Source organism: Apaloderma vittatum, unplaced genomic scaffold (genome assembly GCF_000703405.1).
Source record: "Apaloderma vittatum isolate BGI_N311 unplaced genomic scaffold, ASM70340v1 scaffold7557, whole genome shotgun sequence".
Classification (NCBI taxonomy): Eukaryota; Metazoa; Chordata; class Aves; order Trogoniformes; family Trogonidae; genus Apaloderma; species Apaloderma vittatum.
This window is the reverse complement of record NW_009725617.1, coordinates 39,031-55,691: the sequence shown is the minus strand read 5'-3', so window position 1 is coordinate 55,691 and position 16,661 is coordinate 39,031. Positions and strand designations below refer to the sequence as shown.

Here is a 16,661-nt window from a genome sequence, read left to right as displayed (position 1 = left end):
GCAGGAATGAGACAGCAGTGCTCACTTGCTCAGAAGCCGTAGGGCTATTCCCAAAGTAATAGTTTAAGTATTTCTCATATGTCCACCTTGAGAACTGGTCCAACCCACCCATAAGCAGCTTCTTGAATTCTCACTTCCCTCTGGCTTGATCTCAAAGAAATGGAAACCAGATGAAAATTTCCCTTTTTCAACAGGCAGCAACTCAAAGGGACCCCTCTTGCATTCCTTGGGAACACCCCGAGCAGGGTCCTTCGTCATGTGAGGCCAAAGTGGAGAAGAGACCGAAGGGCTCCCAGCTCTGGCCCCAGGGGAGAAGCAGACAAGACGGAACATGACTGCACAGCCTGTGGTTAAAACTTACCTGCCAGGAAAAAAGTCCTGGGTGCCTGCCATGGGACAAACACTCTTCTTTCACTAAAGTGGTATTTGCTGTCTCCAAAAATAATTGGGCAAACAAGGCACACTGGATCATAAGCAGATAAAATCACTCAGTGGTTTCCATTCAGGTACCTAATCACCAGGGCAAGTAGTTTTACATGGATTTCTGTGCTTAGCACTCCTCTTTCTTAGATTTAAGGTGGTTCTTGTTTAAAATTCCCACACTGGGAAGAGAAAGTGGCACAGTAAGGGAGAAGATGAAACATCTCCAAGGTGTCCAATGCTTTCTTGGGTCTATAAAACTTGAACTTTTGATTGCTACTTATACATAAGGTGACTTACAGTTAAACAATTTGGTTTATCTGTTTCCCAACATCTCAATGAATTTCACAAAATTTGAAAACATTAACAAAAAAATATAAAAAAGCTCAAATGCAACCATATGGAAGAACATTTAGCTACACAATGGTATCCTCATTAGAGAATGAATCAACCTATTTCACATAGCACAAAAACCAGGAAATACCTCGAAAGAACAGATTTCGTGGGGGATATCATGAGCACATACACACATTTTTGAACTGATTACTGTCCAGCACATAATTAAATACAACTATTCACTTCAATAAGAACTGACAGTTCCTGAAACTCACAACCATTCACTTAGCATATTTAAACCCATTTAAGCTATATAGTTATGGCTTTAAAATTGATTTCCCCTCAAAATAATGAGATGCATTTTCCTGAAAATCTGTACCACTTTGTCCAACTGGGCAGTTTCCAGCTTTACAACTCGTGCAAACAAATGAACTTGAAAATTCCATACGTGGGAGATGAAAATGGAAAAATCTATAAATTGGCATTGTCTTGTTCCCCCAAAAGACAATAATCCACGTCAGCGGCTATGAACTAGTGCTGCACTGTGTTACCAACTCATCTGAAAAATTATTCCAAACTATATTTATAACTTCCTAGAAAGACGATTACATTTCTTTAAACAAGTCACAAGTATGCAGATGACTAATACGTTTGAGACAGTGGCCTTTGACCTCTGGTCTGCCAACACTTTGTGATTATGCAAAGGTAAATTAAAAAGTAGCATATTTGAAGTAAGTTCAAATTTACACTTTGGTAGAGAGATACTTCAGCTGGGAAATGTTTTGGACTTTACAAATAAAAAAAGACTGAAAAAGGAATTAGACTGACATTTTGATGCCAGCCTTTCAGCTTTGTGAAGTTATTGCCTCTGCACAACCTGTTTGTTATACACTGCATTGCGTGTACCAACAGAGGGTACAGGTGTCTTGGTGAATATAAAGCATTACTAAACCCAGATGCTTTTCATGAGATTAAAGTGGCTATATTAAAATTTTCAGGACAGTTCTTTGAAATCCTGCTTCTCTGTGTACTAAGAGAAACAATTTTAACCATCTTGGGTATCTCATACACTCCAATTATTCAAACCAAGTACACAGCTACGAAAGATTTATTGCCTTAGAAAAGGAAATACAAATAACAACTCTCTTTTTGATAGGATAGTAATGATGACAAGTCTAATCTACTAGATTATAAACATGATGCATTTAAATATTTAATTTAGTCTCAATTCCTTCTCCCTTCAGATTTTTGCTTATATCATCTATAAATCCTCTTTCCAGAATAAATAAACTGTGTGTGCTATGCTAAAAATGTTTATTTCCTAGTATCACATGCCTCCCCACATACATAGAAATTATTTTCACTTTCTTTTCCAGCGTTCCAATGGTTTCTTTGGGCATTACAGGACTTCTGTTCCATGACCATACTTACCTAGTGTAAAAACCTGTCTATTACCCCTTCTGTCTTAATATATTGCAAATATAGTGGTGAGTGGAAAAAGCAGGAAAGGTAAACCAGGGAACATCCCTATATACCAAATAAACCAGCCACATAATTCAAAAAGGCCTGAGAAGAGAGCATATCAAAACGTTACACACCAAGACTCAACGGAGGTTTCAGGTGAGTGTAGAGGATACTGCCGAAAGCTGTTAAGACCACAAAGGGTCACAGCACTGCAACCACCTTGGGTGATCTTTGAAGGTTACAATCTAACTAAATCCACTTGTCTTGCTTAAGAGAAAATACTTAACACTCGAACAGCACTCTACATATTCAGACTGTTTTAAACACATAAAGCAACTGTGAAAAGCTTTTGGTCCTTCTCATAAATGGAGAAGTAAGATTTGCTGGGTTTAATACTGTTTGACTTCAAGAGACCTATGTAGAAAGCTAAGAGAGTTTCATATATTATGGTCTGGGGATGTAAAAAAAAAAAAGTAGACAATACTTGTCATATGTTTAGCTTGTGTGTGTGGTAATAGCACAGTAATTTTTGATAAATTTCCAACTGCTACAGTCTAGCAAGCTCTAACTTTTCAAAATATTCAACATGCTCACTCCCTCTTTACTAAATTTGACATTCTCCAAGAAAAACGTATTCAAGTTTTTAAAGGAACACCGGGGGGTCAGTTAGCTCAGTGGTTTGAGCGCAGTGCTGGCAACAAGGATCAACACTGAGATCACGGGTTCGATTCCTGCTCGGTCCCCATGCATTGCCAGGTCTAGTCGAGAGGTGGTGTCCCTGCCCAAAACAGGGAGGTTGGACTAGATGATCTCTAAGGTCCCTTCCAGCCTAGGCCATTCTATGATTCTATGATTCTAACACAGACAACCTAGCTAACTTTAAAATTAACAAAAAAGTTATTTCAGCTGCTACATATGCTGCTTGGGCCCTTAATAGATTTTATTGTGCAAGAACCTCAAGAGCTTGCAGAATTCTTGTATTGTTTGCTACAGTTGGAAAATAACATGGGACCTTGGATTCAAGACTCTTTGTTCGCGTCATAACATAGTATTTTATTATATTACACTATGACATGTAGCATAGTAGTTCTGATAGATAGCATTGGATCTACACTTCTCAATTATATGAAAGAGCAAAATAAGAAAGAGTCTGAAGCCTCTCAGTGTATTTCAGGCTGTTCTGCTTTCAGTTAACCTCTGGCATTCTACAACACTTGATGAAACTATTTCTTTTTTTACTCTACTCAGCTGAGAGGGGTGCACACAGGAAAAAAGTAAAACATGAATAAAGCTTCTGTGAAACAGAGAAAATCTTTTCTCTTATCTAGTTTCTCTCCATTGTCACAGAGGTTGCTGTGACATCAATCATTCAAGTAATTTCACAGAAAAGTACAATTACGCTTTCATGGTGCTTCAGTATTTTCATGTGTATATAATAATACTTGCTCTTGATCTTTCACCATTGCTCCTCTTACAAATTCTACGTACGAATACACAGAAAGTCATGGAGTGACGATCCCTTGTCATCAGTGACAATTACCTTGTACTCAACCAGAATAAATGGCATCTTTGAGAGAAGTGGGGGGGGAAAAAAGTAGTTCTTCAGCTAACTCTTGCCAACGCACATCAAATGAGGAGACCAAGCCGGTGCTCTGATTCAGTAGCCCCGCTGAGGCTGCCAGCAGGGATGCCAAGTAGTACCAGCTGTACCGAGGACAGTGATACAGCCCTGGTGTGATGGCATCGACTCCCTTCACCCAGGTCACTCGGCAGCCACCAGGTGGCTGCAACCTTCCCTCATGGCTGCCCCGTGCCAGGCACACGGAGAAGCAAACCACCAAGTCCTCCACTCATAAATCCCTGGAACTTGCAGCATCCTACCTGGAAGTCGTCATGAGCATTACAGTGCCCCAGTGCAACAGCCCCCTCAAAAAATATATATGAATATTCTGCAAAAAGCCATAAATTACCTTGAGCAAATGGGATACTGGAATGATTTTCATGTTTGCCAAATAAAAATAAATGAATTATAACATCTATGAACTTATAAACTAACGCTGTCATTACATCCCTATAAAATTTACAACAAATGAAAAACTAACGGAATAAGACTAGTGTTTATTGAAGCAAATTTCAGAACTATACGCCTCACCAAAATTTGAAAAACTGTATTTTTAAGTTTCCTAAGTGACAAAAAGTTTTGCTGAGTATTCAAGGCAAATTATATTATTTTACGCAATTTGCAGCTAGCCAGAGTTAAAATCTTTGTTATAAAATATGTAAGTTATGCATGTCATCTTTATTACATAACATATGTAAAATATGTAACATGCTGTCATCACTCAGATGCGTCAAGGAAATCAAGCCCTTAGAACAATTTGTTTTTCTTTCATGAGACCTGACAGCTCAAAGGATAAGACACCACCCATCAGAAGAATCTTAAATATTTCTTTGACTTTACACTGACCCATCTGGGGATTTTAGCGGGAGTCATACATTAATTCAGCCTTCACATCAACAGGACAGACTCACTTCCCAAGGCTCAGTGAACATAATGCAAGAGCTGAATACCTGGATCATCATCTCAGGTCCACCAAACACTCATTGTGACCCTCAGCTTTATTAACATTGATTTTAACTTCAGGTCTGACTGGATTTCTTTATACTTCGCGCTCTTTTAGTACAGGGTTGCATTCCCCTCCTGTTCTCACTCATCCTCCAGGGAACACAGTGCAGTGCAAATAAAGACGACGGAGCAAACAATTTGCTGGGCTAAATGATAAATCGAGTGGCAAAACTGCCAGGTAGATTTTGACAAAAAATGCTTGTTTGTCATGATCATAGAAATCAAGGAGTTGAGAGGATTAATTTTAGAAAAAAAAATACTTACGGTCTCTACGGATGCAGGAAAGTCCCACTACACAACTTCAGGATGGTTTTGCAAGCAGAACCACACGTGGTTCTACCTCCATTCTGCCACAAGTGGAAGCCGACAGGCTACCGTGTAACTCTGAACCAAGAGAGTCTTACACAGTCATTTCCACAGCCAGTGAAAACACACTGCCCCATTGGATCCAGTATGTATACATTACACACATCAGCGAATCTGCCCAATATTTCAGCTCTCCTCATAACTACTATCACATTAACAATTACCGCAAGAAGTTTTGGTGGTCTTTAGCATTTATGCTGACAGTTTGCACAATCACTTTTAAGGGTGAACATTCATCTCATTTTGCAAGTTCTAAAGATTATTTTTCACTGTAAGAAAAAACAGTAAAGCAACTTACCTTAGAGCTGAAAAATCTTACGCATTATTTCCTTATCCTTTCTATATTAGCATCTTAGAAGATATCTTCATAAAAATCTCCTCTCCATTCCCCAGCAACCCACACATAAATTCTTACTTTCCTTAAAGACACAATCGTGTTTCACTGAACTCTAAAGAAATGTTGCTACTGGCCTTAGAAGGAAAAAAACTTCTATTTAATTCAGTTGCCCTGTAGAATACAGAAGGAAATTCTGGATCTACATCAGCAAGTTGAAATAACAGCTGTGTACAAACATTTATCAGCCCATGAATATAGGAATTCCAAATTTTGTAGCAGCAATCATTGCAGATACATCTTCTCAACATGCAGGCAATAAGCAGGTCACATCATCTTTTTCCCAGTGTTAATACCCAAACTCAGAGGAATCTGAAATTATATTCAAGGTTTTAGCCTGGCTACAAGGTGCACAGATTTATCATTCAATCAGCTTTACTGATCAATTACTGCTCAGTTGTGTTCACGTATGTATGTCAACCAAAATATCATACACGAAACTTCATGGTTTAGGAAACAAGAACTTGTCTCTTTTGTATGCTAAATGAACAAAAAAGGGTACTTTTTCAACTAACTACTTGCCCTCCCAGCAACATTTTGGTTTCTGCTCTCTACATGTTTCTACCTTACCTAAACCCATAATTAACTATTCTCTGCATAATATGGATATTAATTGAAATATGAACTTAAAGTTAACCGAACACTGATGATTTAAAAGCAACATGCAATGAACTGTCAAAACACTGCTCCTACCTACAACCCACACATTCAGTTGTTTTAAAATGACTCCTGTTACAATTTCATTAACGTTTTGGTAAGACTGTTATGAAAACACAGACATACAGCATATAAAAAGCATTTATTTTTCCTCCCGGCTGAACCAAATAAACAAAAACCCCAAAACTATCGTTATATTTTTTCTAGCTAACAAAGCAAATTTAAACAATATTTTTCCACATCACAAATTCTGGCACTCTAAAGTGCTCTACTCATGGAAAGAGTTTGCTCAAGATTGTACATAATTGTTGCTCTGACAGATCTGCTGCTACTGATACTTGGAATGTATTTGCATAACCTTTACCTTGTTAACAGAATATGAGTTGAGACCTTGAGACTCAGTGGCAACACCATGACATAATAAATGGAAAAACAATCTGAGCCACAGATTTCTTAATTATGCAGCAGCTGACAGTACTGAAGTGCCTGATAAGGGCCTACAGGATTTTTATTTCCTTTGACAAACTATTTCTTTGTTTGACATGGTAGTCAAAACACTAAGGATGAATAGACCTGGCATCGAGAACTTATCGCAAATGAAACAAGTAACTTTTTCTTCCCTCCTGTCATTCTTATCTTGGCTATCTCCTACAAGAGCATGTATACATTCCTAATTGACTCCCACCTTAAGCATTAAACTGCCCATCACTCGGACACTGTCATATCTCCCAGCTACATGCTCCTAACTGTGGGAAGGAGAAATACGAGAAGCAGAACCTGAGAGGAATGCAAATAAGGGCAGAAGTGAATTAGGGGCATCACTCAGCTGGAAATTACAGAAGCCACATAGTTTTGCTCTTCTGTATCTTTGCTTGTACCCTTTTTGAGACAAGGGAATGAGATACTGTGCACAAAATTAAAATACAATCATATTATGGGTTTAAATGACAGGCCGACATTCGCTATTCTGTTTCCTAGTAGGTTTTAGCATGTTGTTCTAACCAACAGTGACTCTACCACGCATTAAGTTTTCATATAAGTACGTATTACAAGCCCAGTAGTTCATTACTGACTGGTCAACACTATATAAGTAAACAGCATGCTTTTTGCCAACGTTACTTTACACCTAACTATATGTCTTTTCACCTGCCTGCCTTGTAAGGTTTTGCATATGAGTATGACTCTTACAGCTAGGCAGAAAATCCTCCACCAAGACTTCTTTGCTTCTACTACACATCCTTTACAAAAAATGGTTACTTTACTTTGTAAAATCGTACTTTTTACTTCTGAATTTACAAACTCTGAAAAAAGCCCTTCAAATAAAAACTAAAATCTATATTTACTTCCCATAATATTGCAATCCTTTCTTGGAAAGAATAACATGTACTTAATCCTACCAAAGATTATGAAGTTTACATGCTTATTTAAAAGGGAGTATTTTACTGGCTTGTCAAATCAAAGTCTTAAGAAAGTCAGGATTTTCAATTATAGCATCTGAAAAGTTAGATATAGCCCTCAAGATAACAGACTTTTAGTTTTACTGGTAAGCATTAAATTCTGAAAAACTACTATAGTTATATAGAAGAATGGAATATTAACAACTGCAAGAATGCTTCTGATTTAAAACGCTCTCTTAAAACACAATTTGGCAGAAATTCACTTTCCTAGAGACCCTGACCTTTTTGCTAATTTAAAAATGCCAACTTCAGAATGCAATCACAAAATAAAACTAGCTTGTTTAGGAATCATTAACATGTCGCTGTGCTGTAGACATGACCTGGTTAGCATCTACATAGTCTTACAGAAAATTCTATATTAAATTCTCATTCTGTTATCGCATTTATGAAACACATTTTAATAAAATCTGGCAAATTGAGCTGCATTTCACCCATCACAATCTTTGCTAACAATCAAGATTTCATGTATTGACATTTTTCTTCCATACAAGTCATGAGATGATGCATTCAAATGGACTGCCCTCCTACACAATCAACGTCCAGAAATTGTGCAAAATATATTTTAACTAAATATAGGAAATAAGAATAATTAATGGGTTTGGTGAAGTACCCTAATTTCAAGCACCTACATGCACTGTCTAATTACTTGTCACTGCAGATGACAACATGAAGTCTGAAGTTCTACGTATTTGAAGAAATAAGAATATTTAATTGAATAATGTTTAGTCCTAAAAGTACACACACAATTTAAAATTACTGCTCGGTTTGTCACTACTGGGAAAGTATATCCAACTGAGATTCATTAAAAAACCCCAAACCCTATTTGTGCAACATGACAACATCCAGTGGAAAAAGAAAACAGTGAGTCACCTCCACCAAGTGTAAAAGGTAACTAAACAGTTACATAATCAACACGGTGTGATTTTTTTTTCAAACAGCCAAAATGAACAGTTTAAGTTAAAAATATACAAAACATAAGACACAAGGCGGAAGTATACAAATGTGACTGCCAGGCTATCAGAAGAGAAGCCATTGTGTAAGCCCATTTAAACCATCATGAAACACGATCCTTAAAAACCCACAAGAAAAAAGTATTTGTAGGCAAGTTTCTATTAACCTAGAAAAGACGTCAATCTGGTCAAATTTGTTGCAAGCATGCCAGTAAAGGACAACCAAGTTCATAAAGAAGTGACCAAAGAGAAACGTGATGAGTTGAACAGTATCACGTGTGAAATCATGTGCTGAAGGATAAAGACAAGAACCTTGCACAAGCTAGAAACTCATCATCTGAGAATAACCATGAGGAAAAGGAATGTGAAAATTTATTTGACCATAAAAAGAACAGTAAATGTCAGTGTGAACACAGCCATAAAAAGGGAAACAAAATCCTACGATGTACAAGTCAGAAGTCTTTTCATTAGGAATAGAAAAGCATTAATGGTCAGACTCCACCTGGAGTCCTGTATGCCATCGTGGGAGACCTACCTAAAAGAGAGCAACTCCAATAGGAAGACTAGAAGAAATGAGAGCTGTTATTATGAGACAAAAGTGTATAAAAAAGACTTGTTTTTCATACCAAAAGATGGCCAAGAATAGAAGTCAATATTCTCCAGCAAGTATTTTTAATGCCAGGGAAGAGAGCTAGTAGATATTAAACAACTATTAGTTAATTTTATGCAACTAAAATTAAATTAGGCAACTACTTGAACCGGAAATTTAAAGAAAGTTTCATCTAATAAAAAATTAGACTCTGGAATAGCTGGAGCACTGCATATAGAACTCCTAATTACTTTTAAAATAGAGCACAGTGAAGGAGATTAAATTATGCAATGGCTTGTAATACCAGGCAATTGGATTAAATCACCTAGAAGTCTCTTACAGTATGTTTATATTTGAACAGCTATTGTAACACTCCCTTGTAAAGCTCACTCCAAAATTGCTTATTTAAACTTATCAAGACTTATATACATTACATGTGTATAAACATATTCCAGCCTAAGAATAACATACCCCTTAGGTATAAACGATTCATCTTACTTTTAGAAAAACTTAGTCTGAATGTACAAATATAACATTGGCACTGAAAAGGCATCTTTTTCTTAATTTTTCCCCAAAGCTTGAACCAAATACAACATCGGTATTGACTGGAAACTGCTCTTTTCTGATGGCAATCTCAAAAAAGAAACGCTCCCAGATAAAACGATTTTTATCTTTTTCATATTCAGAAGGGAGAGCAACTCCCAAACCCTATTGCTGCTACAAAGGATGATTAGAATCCCAAGGTCAACAACTTTTGATCATTACTGAAAAGTTCAGTATCTATTTTACCATTGAGAGTGGTAAAACACTCTAATGGCATTAACTTAATATAATATAAAAGGGGAGTTCTGCAATAATCTAAAAAAGACCAAAAAACAACCAAACCAACTTACTCCAGTGGTACTGTAAGTGTATTTATTTCTAACCAGAATAAATGAGAATTGGCTCATCTGAAAAGAATATTTTAACATTCTGCTCCATGGCTGGGGACTTGATAGGCTGTTTATATGAGCAGCTTTCCATTTGTTTTGCACAGTAGCTGATTCCTCAATTAGACCAGCACTTTCTGTTGTATTACTAGCTTTATTACAGGCTAAATTACAGGCTAAGATCTTACAAACAAAATAATTATGGCTAATTTCCACATGAAACCAAATGCCCTTTGAGATGCTAGAAAATGCAACGTAATGCAATCTTGACAGGCATCAGAAGACAAATACAGTCTGCTTGGGCATTTATTTAAACCAAAGTTTTCCAGAACTGGAATTACACAAGAATCCATTTGATCCACCAATGTTCAGACCGTTAGGAAGAACTTTTTTCTGAGGTGTCATCTTTCTAGCCGAGAATCACAGAATCAGAGAATAATTTGAAAAAGAGACCTTCGGAGGTCTTCTCGTCCAACCCCCTGCTCAACATGGGTCTAATTAGATGGTGTTGCTCAAGGCCAGGTCCAGCTGAGCCTTGAACACCTCCAAAGATAAGGATTCCACAAGCTCTCCCGGCAACCTGTTCCAGCATACCACCCTTATAGCAATTTTTTTTACCCTAATATCTAATTGGAGTTTGCTGCCTTTTAACTCGTGTCCCAGAAACTCCAAAGAACTCCAGCTGCATGGCAGCCCTTCAGGCAGGTGAAAAGCTTTACTGCAAATTGTTCATAAAGATGGTAAAGGGATTTAAATTATTCAAAGTCTTCAAGAACCCTATAGGTTACTGATTCTGGTTCTAATTTTTTTTTCCTGGATTGTAAAGCTTAACTTGAAATCAAGATAAAGCAACCATGTATTTAGTCCAGTTATAAACAAGTAGTTTAACACACCTCTTGGACATTAATCCTTGGTTGCGTTTTGTCACACAGAAAGCTAAACAATTAGATCTGAGTCATTTATATGTTTACTTCAAGCAGGTTAATTTTCCGTATCATGGTACTAATATAAGACTCAGTTTTGGAGGTTGGAGTCGTACTTGGTAGGATATAAAATAGTCGCTCACCATTACCTGATGACATGAAAAATGTAATGAACTAACTGTAAACAGAAGCTGGTTTACAGCTCGGTATATTTGCACATTCTCACATTAACTGATTTTTTCAGTTGTGATGTTTTTTTTCTTTGGAAGTGTCAGTAAATGGAGGTTCATTGCTCTCCATTTGCTAAAATATTCTTTTAGGAAAAACAATTCATTAATGAGTAGAATAATCCTCAGTGGAAGAAAGTTTCATTTTTGTTACTATGCAAATATATTTATATTCCTGATCACGAGCTGGACTACTGATATCAATATAAATACAAATATCAGCACCTGAAGCAAAAAAAACCAAATCACCTTTTGTTTCGAATAAATTTCTCTTTGTCATGGCAAAAGTGTGAGTAATCTGCTAAATTCTTCAAAAGACACTAGATGGCTCCACTGGTGTTCCTACAACATGTTCTGGTAATGTTTCAAATCTCTCATGGGAAATACTAAAAAAATACCTTACTACCTCATTTCAGCAGTATAATGTATTACGTAGGGAATAATCTTCCCTAAGGTGGCATACCATTTGAAAAAACTTCCATAAAAGAAACTTAAAAGAACCCATATTTCCAATAACAAAATATCAAATAAAATCAAACAGAATTCAACAGAATCATCCAGCAGAGCTCATTATACATTAGGACAAGCAAAGCTCTGGTTTTACTCTGCAAAACACTGCCATGAACTTGGTGCAGTAAATTCCATCCCCACCACATACCTCCTGCAATACCAATGACTTTCGTGTTATATTCACAGTATGGTTATTAGATTTGTTACAGAGTGTACAGCTCGATTTGATTTGTACGAGTAATCCTCAAGTGATCCCAGAGCTATTGTTTGTCTTACCAAAGCATCCAGAAACTATTGCCCAAAGAATTTCCTCTGTGAGTCTAGTGGCTTAACATTCATGCATTTGGACTGACTTCTTCATGCAAAGCACTTCTGACGTCATACTGATTCTGTCCATAATCCCAAAGTTACCTGACACACAGGTTAATGAATAGAACGTCACGAGAGATGCTGCCTGCTGAAAGACGATCACAGTTCTAATTCTGGGGGTATAAAAAGACGTATTCATTTCATTACAGCTATTTTGTATAATTCAGTAAGAGCTGAGCAAATCAGTTCAGGCAAAGACTTAAATCGTGTCAAAAATATTTTGCCGTCTTCTCAAAATATGTTTCTCACTATTTATTTTATTGCTTGTTTATCTGACTCCATCTCTTTGTGGACCCCTCTGGCAAACACGGAGGTCTTGTTTAAACTGAAGAAAAGAGAAGAGTAGAATGACATAAGGGTTTGGCACATCTTCTGTATATACATCTTCTTCACACTGTATTAACTGAAGTAAGAAGATTTCTGTTCGTAATCCTATAGACTTCAACCAGATTTTTGTCACAGCTGTGAAGCTGGTACTCCCTTGTCAGAAGCAGACAAAAACCATGGACTATGGGTAGTGAGTACAGAGCTCCCATAGTGCTAGATCTTGACTGTTCTGCATAACGTTTTAGCAAACTAGGAAGCAGTTACAGTGGAAATTTCTGTAGTTTGAAAACCATCAAACCAGTAATTATAAGCCTGTAGCCAAACTGACCTGTAATCCAACAGATTTTACAGGGAACAATCCTGGGCCTGGCTGGTACGAAACATTCTCTTCTACACTGACAGAACAGTTAAAGTATGAGATGGCTCTGAGCTGAAAAACCATGGATGACAAAAAGCGTAATTCTGGAAAAAAACCCACAAAAACAACCAAAAACCCCCCTCACTAATGATCACACCAAAACCGGAAAACTACATCGTTCAACAAAGTACCCAACATTAGAAAATGGTGGCATTAGGAAAAAATGCACATATTTTCACAGAATAATTAGCAAAAGTCTGATAAACAAAATTAAGGGTCAAGTATTCTGTGCGACAGAACTTATCAGGTATCACCTGAAGCACTGGGCCAAGTTTTACAGACAGTGCTTTACCAAACTAGTCAACAAACTGAAAGCGATCCAGGGACCAGGAAAATAGGTGGTTAGAAAATACGACTAGTGGAAACATTGAAAGTGGTGTTTTTCTTTCCAGATAATAGAAAATTGGAAGGGAACAGTAGCAAGTTGTTAAGATACCAGTATTCGGTCAATTTGCATGCCCAACAAGAGCAACTCAAGTAATATTTGGCTAAAGTGACAGTAAAGCAGCTCTGAACTAGACGTTAGGAAAAAAATTACATATAAACTACATAAAAAGACAGATTATTTATGTAATTCCTGTTACTTAAGAAGGCTTCTAAGAACAAGAAAGGAAAATATTTAGGAATTCTAGAAGTATATTGGATTTTGGCTTAGATCAAGAAAAATCAATCCATGTTTCTACCATCCATGATCTTTTTTTTTTTTTAATTTCTTTTCTTAATCATTCACAGCTGGAGCTGTTTCATTCCTATGCTTGATTAGGAAATCTGCAGTTAAATTTATAGTTGGCAACATGGGACATCATATCTTAGAAAAAGTGACTGATCAAATTTTTGTCTTGACAAAACAGATTTTGGATATACAGAAAACTTCCTGCCTGAGTCTGCATAAATCACCTTTGACTTTCCTTCCTTCAGTATCATGAATGCCAAAGCATCCTTGGTCCCTCTAATAAATTGGAGTTTATACAAAACATATTTCTAATTTCTCTGAGGATTCTTATGTATATAGATAATTATTATTTGTCATCTTTTTTAAAATAACGTTAACACACAGAACTCTCATGTCTTTTTTTGTTTTATATATATTGCAAGACTTTTCCTGAAAACCAAAAGCCACTACAACCCCAATCATCCTCATTTCCTTTCCTGTGTGCACAAAAAGTACATAGAATTTTTTTCAGGAAATTGGCTGCCCAAATATGTCAGGAAACGTTACACCAGTTCCTGTAAATTAAAGTAAGTATAAGAATCTCTAATGTAATCAGATAAAGGCAACTATCACCTTCAATTTCATATGAGAAACAAATTTCAGCTCAAAGCTGAACAGAGATATTAAAAAAACCCAAACAACAAACCCCCAAAACAGGTGATTTCCAGGAGGCTCCAGACAACGCAGAAGAGCCAAGTCTGAAGGGAGCAGCGTTACAATTAGAAGTGTTTTCACTGATCGATTCTCTGATGAAGTGGACAGAGAGGTGTAAAGTCATGGTACTTTCCATGGCAACTGTAAGACATATCATATATTCTTTTGCTGTACAGCAAAAACCCGAAGTGAAACAAAAATGCACAACCACACTGTTTTGGTTTTTTCCCTCTAAACAAAAAACAAACTCTGTCTTTCACTCAATACTCCCACCAGAACCAGATATCCTGAAGACATGCCCGTAGGACTCCTCTAAAGTTTCTTGGCTATCTGCAACCTCCCCGCAAATTTTAACTACTGGTGTTGAATGGACAACCAATATTTAATTTCCTTTCCTTGCCATTTTGCCTGTCACAATCCACATTTACATCTTTCCCATTCGTTTCGTCTCTGACTCATACTATTGCTCTTAAAAACATCCGATCTCCTTCAGTCATGAATTATTCAAGTCACTTGGCCTTTCGGTAGTTTTCTGATGGTCCATTTTTCTCAGCAAAACTTGAATATAGTTCTTGTCTTCTAGACTTCCTTTATATCCTTTGAATGCTATATTTTTCCATTGTCCTCATGTTCTTTCATTTCCTGCTCTCTTCCACATTCTTCTTCCCAACGTAGGATTGCATTGGTATTTCATGGAGAAGCACGAGGTATCAACGCAATCCTACAGATACTCTCAACACATTATAATTCCACACTTTCTGAACAATGAATGTGTGTTCCCCACAGAAAATACCTATTTTCTAGCAGAAAGAAGTCTTAAGACGCTTGTTTCTTCCTATTATTTCTCATTTACCAAAGCATAACCCAAATATTAATGAGCAACGCTTCTTTTCCACTGCATCAATAGAGACAGAACTCAAATTAAGTACATTCATCTTTATTACAAAAAAATCCCACCTAAGTGATATGAAATCACCAAAATTTCACAATTCTGTGCAAATGAAGCTAATTACACTTACAGCAATTCTCTCAAACTGAAGTTAGAGGGCTGAAACACTGAGCTGCAGATCTGATCTAGTTCCTCAGAAAAAACTTTCTATTACGATACCTCACCAATTGGACATTAAATAATCACTCGTGTACCTTGGATCTCAAGTTTAAATATAGTATCTGATGAAAGAATGAATGTTAAAAAAATAAAAAACATCTGAAACGAATCACTATTTTTGTTACACTCTTTGTTCATTCCTGTGACGAGTAGAATATACCATGTCTGAATTACAAATATTCAGTTAAAAAGGCTAAGGTAGCATACTGAAGAAGAGATGATTATTCTCGAGCAGATTAATCTAAAGAGTCAGTAGCATTTGCAATAAACCATAGGGTGAAACTGTGTAACTACTGTGTGTATTATAATAGCATAGAAGCAAAGAAATGACTGGTTTAGGCCCTTCGCTGGAAACTTCTTTGCCTTCTCTTCCAGATTCAAGTGTAGCTTTTCTCCTTTTCGCTTTAATGGTCTCCAAACACCATTACCTCTTAAGCAGTCTTTCCATTCAGTCCCTTGGGCAAACACCCCCTTTCTTCATCAGACCTCACGACTACGTGTTTCTACCCTACATGTTTCAACAGTTTTCTCAGTTGCTACCCTGCAAGAAGAAAATGTTAACCAAGTAAGGTCACTAAAACAGAGACACATGCTGTGTCTGCTGTCAGGTTCTGCAACACCCTGAATAAACATCCAAACTACAGGAGATAGCAGTGAGGGCTGTCAAAGGCTCCACGTATGGCCAAATATAAGAATTAGAAGCATCATCATAAGTATCATCTATTTAATTGGAAAATTAGGATGTGGCTGTCAAAGTTAAGGTGCTTTAGTTGCAACCATGGCCACTTATGCAATATATTAAAGTTAGCCTTTTACACTAAAGACCAGAGACTTTGAAGAGAAGCATTTTTTGCAGGAAACAACCTGTGACAAAAGCTGGCAATATTTTCGCTACTGATGTAAAGAACACAAGATCATTACTGAAACGCAGGAATGGAACAGGCTTCTTAAAGAGCATTCTCTTCAAAACAAATCTACCATACACTAATAAAGCAACATATACAAACAAGTGCTTTGGAATTTCTGTAAACAGGCGACTCCAATGTCATGTGTGAGCACACAGGGCAGATTTCCAAGCCCCCAGGAGGAGATCACTGGCAATGACATTGAAGTAAAAGGTGCCTGTTGGAGGTTCTGTTTGCACAAGATGACATTTCCTACTGCTAGAACACAAACAGCCATCCTAAAGCAAAAACTGGGAATCGGATCCTATAGCACCCTCTTA

The 16,661-nt window shown here is 37.0% G+C and overlaps 1 protein-coding gene across 1 annotated transcript in view; it reads right to left on the bottom strand.

Annotated features, from left to right (window-relative positions):
* The window catches only part of METTL15 (methyltransferase like 15), a 44,586-nt gene that overhangs the window by 8,834 nt on the left and 19,091 nt on the right, over positions 1-16,661 (bottom strand). The window lies entirely within an intron of this gene.